The 12182-nt window shown below is 39.1% G+C and overlaps 1 protein-coding gene and 1 long non-coding RNA gene across 2 annotated transcripts in view; both read right to left on the bottom strand.

Moving 5' to 3' along the window:
* Window positions 1–12182, bottom strand: part of LOC133987768 (polymeric immunoglobulin receptor-like) — a 94171-nt gene that overhangs the window by 68184 nt on the left and 13805 nt on the right. The gene's annotated exons all lie outside the window — the stretch shown is intronic.
* LOC133988093 (uncharacterized) lies at window positions 3094–6533 on the bottom strand. The gene is made up of 3 exons (XR_009925599.1): window positions 6385–6533; window positions 5166–5492; window positions 3094–3234 (listed from the first exon to the last, which is right to left on the bottom strand). It is a non-coding gene; the product is annotated as an uncharacterized LOC133988093 (long non-coding RNA).

The raw sequence follows: 12182 nt of genomic DNA, 5'->3' as shown, positions 1-12182 counted from the left end.
TTCATTTTTCTTGGATTTTATTTATTTGCACATATATACAGACGACATGACCCAGATTATAGAAATAAAACAGATGTGACAGGAGAGCCACTGATATAAAGGATCTCCAAAAATGTACAAGAAAAAAAGGACAGCTATTCAAAAGCTGTTTTTTTATGTATGAAAGGATTTTGATGGCATAGTTACACTTCAGCCACCACAGTGGACACTAGTGCGTCATCACATACATCCCCACTAAACCTGCAGTAATGTTTTTGGTTGTAGATCAGTTGATTTATGTTATTATAATGTAATAGTATATCATTTGGTGAAAGAAAAAATGATTTTATTTTGAAGTGTTTGAATTTTATTTAGGTTACTAAACTAAACTTAAACTAATAAATGAATCATTATTTAGCAAATAGAAAAGAAAATTAATGACAATAAGAAACACACAAAATGAGCAGAAGAGTTCACCAAATCAGCCAATATTAATCATATACAAATGAAATGTGTAATATATAAAATATATATTTTTTAAATAATTAAATATCAAGAATTTAATGTGATGACAATTTCTTGACAATGTTCCAGATAAAGTGAGTTAATGTGTGCACATCTGTACATCACAGTATCTGAAGGAAACACTGGCTGTTTTTATATTTGAGAGTCAATTACAATTAATTTAATTTTATTTGTGTTTTTCATAGAATTGGAAGTTGTGAGTACACTGATGAGCTAAAGGGGATGCTAAACACATTTCTGTGATCAGATTTTAAATATCTAATTGTTCAATGAGTGAAAATGTATTTTAACCTTATTTTATATACTCAAGTGATAGCTGAGGTGAAAAGCTTTCCATAACAGTTGGTCCCAGGTCTATATCCCCTTTTAATGCCAAATTATAAACTTTCAAATATGAACCAAGTTCAAGGTGCAGAGGTCAGTATTTTAAAGCAGGAGCCACGTAGAGTCGGTTTAGCTCTATGACAAAGTTTTAATTTTCACATTTCATGGACCCAGGCTTAGTTTAAGATAGCACTTTGAAGGACTAATTGATTAAATGAAGCCAAAATGATTCACCTTTAGAGATTAAAATACTACTGACAATCTAGAGCAGTGCTACAGGCCTGAAGTGCTTGTTTTAGGTTTAGACTTAAAAGACCAACCCATTCCCAGTCATGTATAAGCTATTTACACATTTACACAACAATTTAGTGTATTTTTATGACTCTTAGCTCTGGGATTTCATGTCAGCATGAAGTAGCCCATTCAAACAGAATCTGTTTAATTAACCAACGCAAGCATACAAATAATTTGTCTTGGCAAAAAAAAAAAAGGCAAAATGGGAGGTAGAGCAGTCGTCCACCAATCGGAAGACTGGCGGTTCGATTCCCGGCTCCTCTGGTCTGCCAAAGACTGATAAAGATACAACAGGGGTAAAATCTCCTAGTTAAAAGTTGATAATATAGCAGTTATATTTTCAAAGTACTATATAATATTCATGGATGTAAATCAATCACAGATTACATTTCGTGACTATTTCATGATGTGCTGAGAGACTGGGTTGCACAGGTGCCCTGATGGCTCTCGTTAATGCTTTTACACTTAAATTCGTGTGACAGTATAACAATAAGTGCACTCCTTTTCATACGATATATGAATAGATAATGAGAATACGTTGCAGAAAGACAATGTCTTTGTGAGTCTCTTATTTTAATAGAACATTTGAACTATAAACTAACTAATTCAGTGGTTTCATGATGAAGCTGCTGTTAAGGCTCTTTGATTAATCTGAGTGATTATCATTATTGTTGTTGTCATTATGTTTTATTTTTTATTTAATATACATTTTACTATATTGTCATTGTCTGTTTATACAGCAGTAAACACTTCTGCCAACAAGTGTTAAAACCACTTATTAAATATGTATATACAGTTTGTAAATGCCTGATATGGGGAAGGTGTTAAAGTCAAATGCTATCAATATATTTTAAAATTATAAATCAAACAAATTAACGGAAGCAATAAGAACATTTTCAGTGAAGCCTTTTTCAGAAACAAAAGAATAATTATGTCAGTGAGAGATATCTTGACTGTTCCTGACCCTCGGTGAGGAAACTGAGTGTTTTCCTCTTTGTATAAAAGCAGTATCAAAACTGCTGACTGCAAACTTCCTTATTTCTAAAATAGGTCAGACAACCATCAGAATGAAAGTGTCCTGGTGGTTAACTCATTGTTTACCACATTAAAGAATGTATTTGCTGGCATCAATTTACCTCTCAAGGTTTCTAATGAGCTTTAAATGTATTGCACATTTCTTACTTATAGAGAAGCCCAGTCATTTCTAATCAATACACAGTTTTTTAATCATGTGTGAAACAAAAGCTGCAGCAGAGTGACATTATTTCTTTACAATCACCACATCACGTCATCACATATTCTCATCATGTTGAGAGAAAATTGTGATTGATCAGCGTTATGTTTCTAACAAAAATATCTGCTGTTATTTAGTTGAACATTAACATAAATTGTAGGACACAAAGGATCAATATCAAATAATATCCATATGTTTGAAGACAAAACATGATCAGTTATGTATCATTAGCATAGAAGTGAACAATGTTTATAGTTAATATTTGCTGATAAAACAAAGAACAATAAAGAAAGTAGAACAAACTGGAACCTTGCAGCACATGTTAACCTGCTCAGTACAGAATCCAAACATCATCATATGCTTGCTGTCTCTGTGAATGTAGTTTGGTCTGGATCCATGCTCGAGTACAAGTTGTCTTAACATATTAACACTGGAGGACAGACATAGCTGACAGGAGGAGGGCTCATGGCGCTGGCACATAACTGAAAATCAAACAGGAATAACATCAAACCTAAAATACAGCAGTAAGAAGTGTAACAGAACAGATATTGTGTTCTTCTTAGATAATTGTTTACTGATATTTTAGTGATAACAACTCAACAGGTCAGAGGTCTAATAACAGTCATTATGATTTTATTTCATTATAGTTTTGTTCATATTAGTGAAATAGTTGCAGACATGAGATTGTTTATTATTATTACATGAGACATTCAGAGTTAAAGAAAGTCACCCACATGAATCCGCAGTAGTAGAGAGCCACTGCAACAGCAACCAGCAAAAGAATCACAAGCAAACCTATAACCAGAGGCCGGACGTAATCAGAGACATAGATGCAACCAGAGGCCAGAAGTAACCTGGAAGAGGGACACCGGAGACGGCTGGGAAGGAAGAGAGAGAGAGAGACATGTAGAGCATAGTTTAAATTGGAAGCTTAAAGGTTCTCTGTGGAGTTTTTGACCATAAATAGCTTGTTTTTACATGTGGATCTACGTTGTGAACATGTGGATGATGTGATACACAATCCTACCAGTGGTCTCTGTTAGTTACATGTTAAAATAATGAAAAATAAACAGGCTGTGAAGTATAACTAAGTAGAAATGAAATATCAGATACTCTTTCTATTTCTACGTCATTTATTGCCAGTTTCTTGCATGTGTTAGTAACCAGATGTTATGAATTTCGTTTTGCTTAAATTTTGTGTCAGTTTATTTAAACCAACCCATCTCTTTAGCTTTTATGGTTCATTCTCTACTGTATCCAAGAGTTGCTCCAAGTCATTGATTGATTTCAACATTTAGCCATTCAAGTGGTATTCCTCTGATTCCATATTTATTAAGTTTTAACAGTAACAAGTCATGATTAACTGTATCAAATACCTTTTTATTAAATCGAGAAATACCCTCACGGCATCAGTTACTGAATCAATAATGTAGAGGAATGAAATAAATATGTATGTATTTTATTTCATTTTATTTTATCTTATTTTTATTTATTTTTTTATTTTTTGTCTACTTAGTTACTGTTGTCTTTCCTTTTCCTCTTAGCCCTTTGTTAAAATTGTTATTACGTTTTTTTTTGGTGGCAATAAGTTGCATTGTTCTTGCATAATTGAAAACTTGAAAATAAAGTATTCTAAAAATAAATAAATAATAAAGATCACATTGTCAATATATATACTTTGATCCTCTTTAAACACGGAGCTTTCCCCGTCATCACACACTGACAGTTTGAATCCTGTGGAGAGTTTTCCTCACAGGAAACTTATTGTTGTCTGAGACGTAAAGAGTTTCAAACATGAATACAGCAGCTCAAATATACTGAAAAGAGCAGATGATGAGTCTTTTTAAGTTGAATCTGGACACAATGATCCAACAGTGTGTACTGTACAATATCTGCAGTTAGGAACCAACATAGTGTCATATATAAAATGAAAGTAGGATTTATAATGTAGCCTGGTATTCTGCATGTTGTTTTTTTATTTCTAAATTATTTTTAAAGTTAGATTTGACTTTTTTACATCTCAAGTTAACTTCTAACAGTGTAGGAATGAAACTCTTGCCTGTTTAAACTTCATAACATAAACACTCAGCTGTCACACTGCCTGAATGTCTGAGTGGCTTTCACAGCTGTTTTTATATTGTCAAACATTGACATTGACTAATTAAAAACAGACTTATCAGAAAAATTAGCACTTGGACAAACATCAGTGTGATAAGAACAACCTAAATTGACAGAAACCATCTTTGGGACGATTTTATTTGATATTTCAGTTTGGCTCATGTCCATCTGCTAACATTGAGGGGGCAGGACTTATGACCTATACTACAACCAGCCACCAGGGGGCGATGCAGATGTTTTGGCTTCACTTTTGGGGAGCTATCATGAGGTGCATCTTTATATACAGTCTCTCCTGCGTCTCTTTTCTCATTGTGGTTCAGAGTGAGTCACCAAGACACCAAACCAACAGCCTGATAGTCCAAATGTTAAAAAAAAACAACAAAATGCAAACAGATGTTCATCAGTTGGAGGATGTGTTGTCCCACATACAGCTGTATCTTTCTAATAACTCTGACCTTAGTGCTCCTCTCACTGCCATTAATTAGATCAAACCAATCAAATTCTAGCTGTAACTTTGGTTGTTTGTATATATCTTGTCATTTCCATATTTCTATTTTATATTTTAAATTATTTCAATTTTTTTCATTTTTAATAGACCAACAAATATTTTTTCTTTAAGATCGCATATGCACTCACCAAAAGGAACAGAAATTAAAAATAAAAATGTCATGATTTTCAATATAAAACTCACCATCTACAACAAAGATCGGGAATGAGTAGGATGAATCTGGAGACGAAGGGTTGCCGTAACCACACTTGTACCGTCCTGTGTCCGACTTCTTCAGCCGTGTGATGGTCACATCCAGTTCAATTGCAGATCCTTTTGTATATTTAATGCTGTATCTGCCACTCTGAGCTCTGTTCCCTTCTGTTTCAACCAGGATGTCTTCTACTTCTTTACATTCATCCTTACAGAAGAACTTCCTGCTTCCATAGACTGTACCACTGCATCCAACTGTGACACTTTCTCCCTCAGTTACTGTATGGTTTGATTGAGTGTTTACCCCCAACGTTGCTTCTGAAAAGATGAACAATCAACAGTTAGTGTCTGTACTTCCTGTAAGATGCTGCAGTCTGATCACAATATTTCCTGCTTCACATTCACACAGATCCACAGAGTCACACTGGGAGCTGCCCAGTTCAACCACAGTCTGACTGCTGGATACACTGAGTCAATATATCATAAACGTCTCACAGTCTTCACACAGTTTAATTACATTCTATCTGACTTCATTTATTCTTATGCTTCACAATCATTAAATGGGATGAACATAGTAAATATATCAGGTTTTGTGACTTTCAGTAGAAACTCACCATCTGTAACTATGATGTCAAATTCACTGTAAGAATCTGGGACCAAAGAGGAGGTGTTAAGATATGATAAGAAACCTGTTGCTGTTTCCTGTTTGTGTGGGAGTAGATTGCTTAATAGAACCAGGAACCAACAGAGGCTGCTGCCCTCAGCCTAATGCATATAATGTTATAGGTTGAAGCCCACTTGCAAGCTTAAAAAAACAACAACATAAATAACACAGAAAGACATCGTGTCTTTGTGAGTCTCTTATTTTAGTAGAACATTTAAACTACAGGCAGCAAAGTGTTCACTGACTGTACAGCAGTTGCTGTTGTTCTACTCTCAGCTGCAGTTGTAGTCACAGTGTCTCTGTGTAATGTTTTAGTTTTTTTCGATCACATTTAGTTTAGTTAAATTCAAAGATTAGATTATAGAGATGTTGCAGCAGCAAATAGTAACAGAATCATTTAGAGAACAACAGAATAACTAATTAACATGACAGCAACATAAAAACTTAAGTGATAGAAATGTGACATTTGTTAAAATGTCCACAATGAATGTCCAGAAGCAGTGTGTGCTGCAGCTTTACAGACACAGTCAGGTAATCAGTCCTCACCTGATAAGAAGCAGAAGAACAGAACCTGGTGGATATTCATTCTGAGTTTGATCCTGATGCAGAAAATCATCAAACTGTCAGAGAGCTGCCTCAATATGTCTGTCTGATCAATCAGGAAGATGAAGACGCTTTAAGATCACATTACTCCCCCCCCCTCTCTCTCTCTCTCTCTCTCTCTCTCTCTCTCTCCAGTATGAGTAATAATCTTATTTTTTACCCTTTATATGACATCTATGACCTCAGTAGAATTATTCAGACACATTAAAACCAACAAAGCAAACAGTCCAGTATGTAAACACACCAGCATCTCACAACACAATATATTGACCTCATACAAATCTTTACATAGTGTATAATATCCCAGGAGATATCCAACAATGAAGATTAAATAAATAAAAACACACAGCATCAACTAGTGTAGAGGCAGATGTGTGCATCATAGTAAAATGTGAGAACCATGACAGAGACGAAAGATCAACAGCTGAACCAGATAGAGATGTCACAACAAGCCTTTTAAGGAGTTGTTTTTACCATATCAATATCCCAAAAGGAGATTAAGAAGCCAGCAATTATGATAAAAGTTGCTTAGGCTCCAGGAAATCGAATCTTGGCTGAACACTTCGGGTGAGGTTGACCTGGCACACACACACTAACGTATGACCGCCTGACCCAAAACAGTCATAAAAAAGGGTTTGGTTGGGCGTAGGTCGAGGCTGTTTTTCACTGTTTCACTGTTCTACTGTTGTCACCAGTTTGTTGGTGTCTGTTGTGTTTGCTGCATCATCAATAAAGTCCCAGTTGGCTGTTGACGGCTTCTGTTCTCAGTCTCTTATCTTTAGGGTTACTGAAGTTAAGTAATCAAGCACATTTACATTACATTTACATTTAGTCATTTACAGACGCTTTTATCCAAAGCGACTTACAAGGGAGAATAACATTCAAGCTACATTGCAACAGAGACATTAGTGTGACAATAAATAAATACTGCTAAGTAGTGCTAAGTAGTTGTAAGTTAAGAGTGCTAAGTAATTGTAAGTTAAGAGAGGAGGTACTCTCTGAAGAGCTGGGTCTTCAAGTGCCTCTTAAAGACAGAGAGGGAGGCCCCTGCTCTGGTGGTTTTCGGCAGCTCTGCAAATGAGAATAACCTGGATTCTCATTTGATGAACGCAGCATCCGGGTGGTAACATGTGCTCTTACAAGAGCATTCAAGTACTGTAGGTGGGAGTATTCCCAACAATCACTCTGCAGGCAAACATAAGAGACTTGAACTTGATGCGAGCAGCTACAGGTAACCAGTGGAGCTCGATAAGCAGCAAGTAATTATCTTACATATTGGCGTCACGAACAGGAGCAGCTGTTCTGTGCACAGACATCCAAACAATAATTACTCCATGCGCATGAATTTAAATTGGTCAATATAAATTATCAACCTCAAGACACAGTGTTATACTCCTTTTTTCCTGTATTGTGTAAATTAATGTGTATGAATGCCTTTTGTCTGCGGGCCGCTGCGTGTATGATGTGTATGTAAGTCTCTGGACAAAACGCCAAGAGCACTGAGAAAGAAGTGAAAAAGAGTTAACCCTTAGTTAGCATCACACTTATGTGAGTTCATCCTAGAAGTGTCTTTCAAAACTGTAATAAATTGCGTGGAAAAGTGTTGAAAATAAGATTTGTGATCATAACTGAAAGCGACAGTCAAGAAAAGTGTTTTTTTATTGAGTGTAAAAGAGCTAAGTTTGTGTGTGAAGAAGTTAACTAACCGACAGCTGTGAAACAACTGGGGCCTCATGTACAAAGGGTGCGTACGCACAAAAACGTGGCGTACGTCCTTTTTCACGGCAAAGTTCAGATGTATCAAGAGTGAAATGACCGTGGAAATGTGCGGTGCCTCACGCCAACTTCATGGCTGGCGTACGCACGTTTCTACAGCTGTTGATCCTTTGGTGACACTTAGCGGTTATGCTGGGAAACTGTTATAATGAATAAATGTGAAAACAATCCTCAGAGTGAGTGATGTTCACATCAGAACATGAACAATTAACACTGATGAACAATTAACACACCCACGTGTCTGCAATTACATGAGTGGATATAAAAGCATGCGCAGAGTGGTGCAGAAAATACCGTTAACAACAATGGCTGCTTTAGTATTAGAAGACATTGTACATGGTGTAATACGAAGAGAGCGTGTGTTCAGAGACAGAGGATTTAATGGCACATGATGACAACTGGCTCATCAGCCGCTTTAGGTTCCCGAGGGCAATCCTCCTGGAACTGTGCGCAGAGCTGCCGCCGGCCTTGGAGTGCGACACAGCGAGGAGCCATGCGCTGCCTGTATCCATACAGGTGCTGACCACACTGGGGTTCCTAGCAACCGGGGCATTCCAGAGGGAGCTGGCCGACCGATCGGGACTGTGCCAGTCGACCTGAGCCGAGCCATGCCAGCCGTGTGGGACGGAATTATCCGCATGTCAGCCAGGTCTATATCAAATTCCCATACAATGCAGCTGAACAGGTCAACATTAAAGCGCAATTTGCAGCGAGAGCCTGTTTTCCTAATGTAATCGGAGCTATCGACTGCACACACATTGCTATTAAAGCGCCATCACATGATGAATTTGTATATGTCAACAGGAAACATTTTCATTCGATCAATGTACAGATCATATGTGATGCGCAAATGCGCACATGCTCAATGCGCATCATCTAACAAGCCCCTGATTGTCTCTGTGTGCAGAGTACTCATGTTAATAACCCTGTGCGTAAAGTGTGAAATGTCTTAATCAGCCTCACCTTTTCCCCTGCGCACTTCTGCATTAATTAATACTGTGTGATCCTTGGGGGTAATTAGAGTCACCCACATGTGCTCCCACCACCCCTGAGATAGCAGTGTCACCCTCGATTGCCGTGCCTCTCTGTTCAAACGGAGTGGGGCCCCCCCCCCCCGCCTGTTTTGGCCACACTTTGGCGTCGGGCAGCCGTCCTCCGCTTCACATCCACCTTGATGTCGGACCACTTATTTTTCAATTCAGCATGTGTGCACTTTTCTGACCCCACAGCATTGACAGCTTCACACACACTCTCCCACTCACTCCTCTTGCGTTTATTGTTTATGCCGGAGGACAGCGTGCCAAAGAGTACATTTTTGCGCGCCTCCACTTCAGTGAGTAGCGTCTACAATTAACTTTCTGTAAAGTTCTTCTTTTTCCCGTCTTACTCATTCTTTTGTTTTAATTTTCTGATCGTGCAGAGAGGAGAATCTCAGGTGCAGGGCCCATTTAAATATGATTTGCGTATTTAAATGGGGGCGTGGAAAGGGAGGGGTCGGGTGTGCGCTTAATTCCACGTTGATTGGGATGTACAAAGGAAATGTGCTTGGATTCATGCGTACGCACAGATTCATACATCTGGATTTTTTTGTGCGTACGACGTTTTCTGGATTTGAGCGTACGCCATGTTTCAGTAGGAAATCCACGCACATCTTTGTACATGAAGCCCCTGGTGAATTCCAGGAAGTGCAATCGGGATAGTGCAGGGGGAGGAGCCCAGGACACAGACAGGAACCATTCTAAAAACAACTAGGTGCAGGCCATAGTCCCCTCCTTTCAAGAGCACACAAAGAAAAGAGCGAGGTTTTCATTTTTTTTTTAAATCCTAAAACTTAATAGGCGACATTTAGGAGCAACAGAACAACAGTAAAAAAAAAAAAAAACCCACTTTGAACTGCGACAATCTGAAACAATGTATCCAACGCCGATAGGTATTGTGGGAAATAAGAATCCTGAAATGTTAAAAGACATTCAGAATATCTCAAAGAAATTAGAAAAATGACAAAAAATCTACAATAGCCGTGGCCACAAAATGGCACATCAGACACGAACGAATCACAAACATTTCCGAACGCAGCAATGGAAGAAGAATGCAGAGACATTGAACAAAAAACGCAAACAGCACCTAAAGAAAAAATCCTGAATCCAAAACATTGCAGCACCGTCAAGAAAGGGAGACGCAGTTCACCACCTGTCCTGGATTGCTACAAGGGCAGGAAAGTTTCAGCAGAGGGGAAGTCATATTGGATTAAATTGTCAAACAAGGGTCTAGATTAGAAACACGAGCTAAACCGATCCATAATCGAGGAACTTGAGGAAGAAATAGACAAACAAGTTGCAGAGTTGAGAGAGGAGGAGGATGAGGCACAGAAGGAAGAGGATGAGCCGCTCAAAAATAGACTCAGAGATAGGAATTTACTTACAAACCAGACAAATACAATAATGAGAACTATATGGCTCCAATCTTAATAAAAGGGACCCAGGGACATTATATCCCATGGCAGACCCTTGACCTGACGGACCTGGTCTCCAGATTCCCTGACATTCATGATGGGGCCTCAAAGTGGATCAGAGCCTTTGAGGAATCCACTGTTGGCAAATTGTTGGCACTGGGGGATGTGAAGGCAGTGTGGGCCCAGACCCCTTGGAGCCTCGGCAATGGAAAACATGCTAAAGCACAATGGGTGTGGGTGGATGATAAGTACTATGTCTGATGGAACTGAGTTTGATGCTTATTGTGGCGACCTGTAGAAAGCGTTGAGAGGGGAATACCCAACGCGAGTTGACCCTAAAGCATTGCAGGGTGAACTTTTCACAGAGACTGACAATCCTGCAACATACATAAACAACCATCTGAAAAGATGGAGACAAGAGACTGATTTAGATATCAGGCAGAGCCAAGTGCTACCGACTCTGTTCAGAAACTCAGTCACTGATGCACTCCCCATACCAGTCCAGAGCAGACGGAGGGATGTGGTGGCACTAACAACGATGCCACACAGACAATTTTGTGATAATGTAATCCACGCAGTAGAGAGACACAGGAAGGATGAGAGAGCAGGATAGAGACATCCAGAGGAAACTGGCACAGCTCCAGCTCAATGAATTGCAGACCAGGAACAAGCCAAAAACTCAAGAGCCTATCAAAACTGAGAACACAAACCCCACGACAATAAATGCACCCACCGTGCAACCGACACAGCCTACACAACCATCGCCAGTTGTCAAAGTCTACCCACAGCCATACCGACAACAACATAACAACGCGAGACAATTTGCTGGTCCTCGTCGAGGAACCACGAGAGAACCATTTGGCAGGAGAGGCCCACCTGGAGTATGCTGGCAATGTGGAGAACCTGGCCATAGAGCAGTAAACTGCCCACAGGCAGGCCCCGGACAGGTAGACAGGAGAGGGAGATACAGACCCCTCAGAGAGGGGGGAAGGGTCCAGCCAATCCTTGGGCAGGCCCGAACCATGGTTACTAGAGGTGCCCAGAAAATCCTAAAGGGGAAGGTCAGTTATCTATATTATATATATTACTATAGTAATAGTCAACATGGCAGCTGATAAGAACTAACACTGCAGCTTCAAATAGAGGACAGGCAAACTCCAATGTTAATAGATACTGGAGCCACGTACACATGCGTGAGTACTGAATATGCCACCCTACTCCCCATGTCAGGCAAATGTGTCAAGACAGTAGGATTTTCTGGATTAAAGCAGCTAACCCCACAACAGCTCCGGTACGCATGGCCAATTCTAGTGTCCAGTCAAACTCCAGTTAACCTACTGGGAAGCAATACTTACCCATCACAAGATTTCTGAGCTGATAAACCAAGGGAAGTTTGTGATAACGCAAGCCAGATGTTTGCAATATTCACCACTGCTAACATATCCCGATGTAACGATTAAAAAGTGCCGACAACCAATCCAGCAAATGTTATCCCATTTGAAGGTGAAGGCGA

Source organism: Scomber scombrus, chromosome 10 (assembly GCF_963691925.1).
Source record: "Scomber scombrus chromosome 10, fScoSco1.1, whole genome shotgun sequence".
NCBI classification, from domain to species: domain Eukaryota; kingdom Metazoa; phylum Chordata; class Actinopteri; order Scombriformes; family Scombridae; genus Scomber; species Scomber scombrus.
The sequence above is the reverse complement of the archived record's forward strand: the minus strand, read 5'-3'. Positions and strand labels throughout refer to the sequence as shown.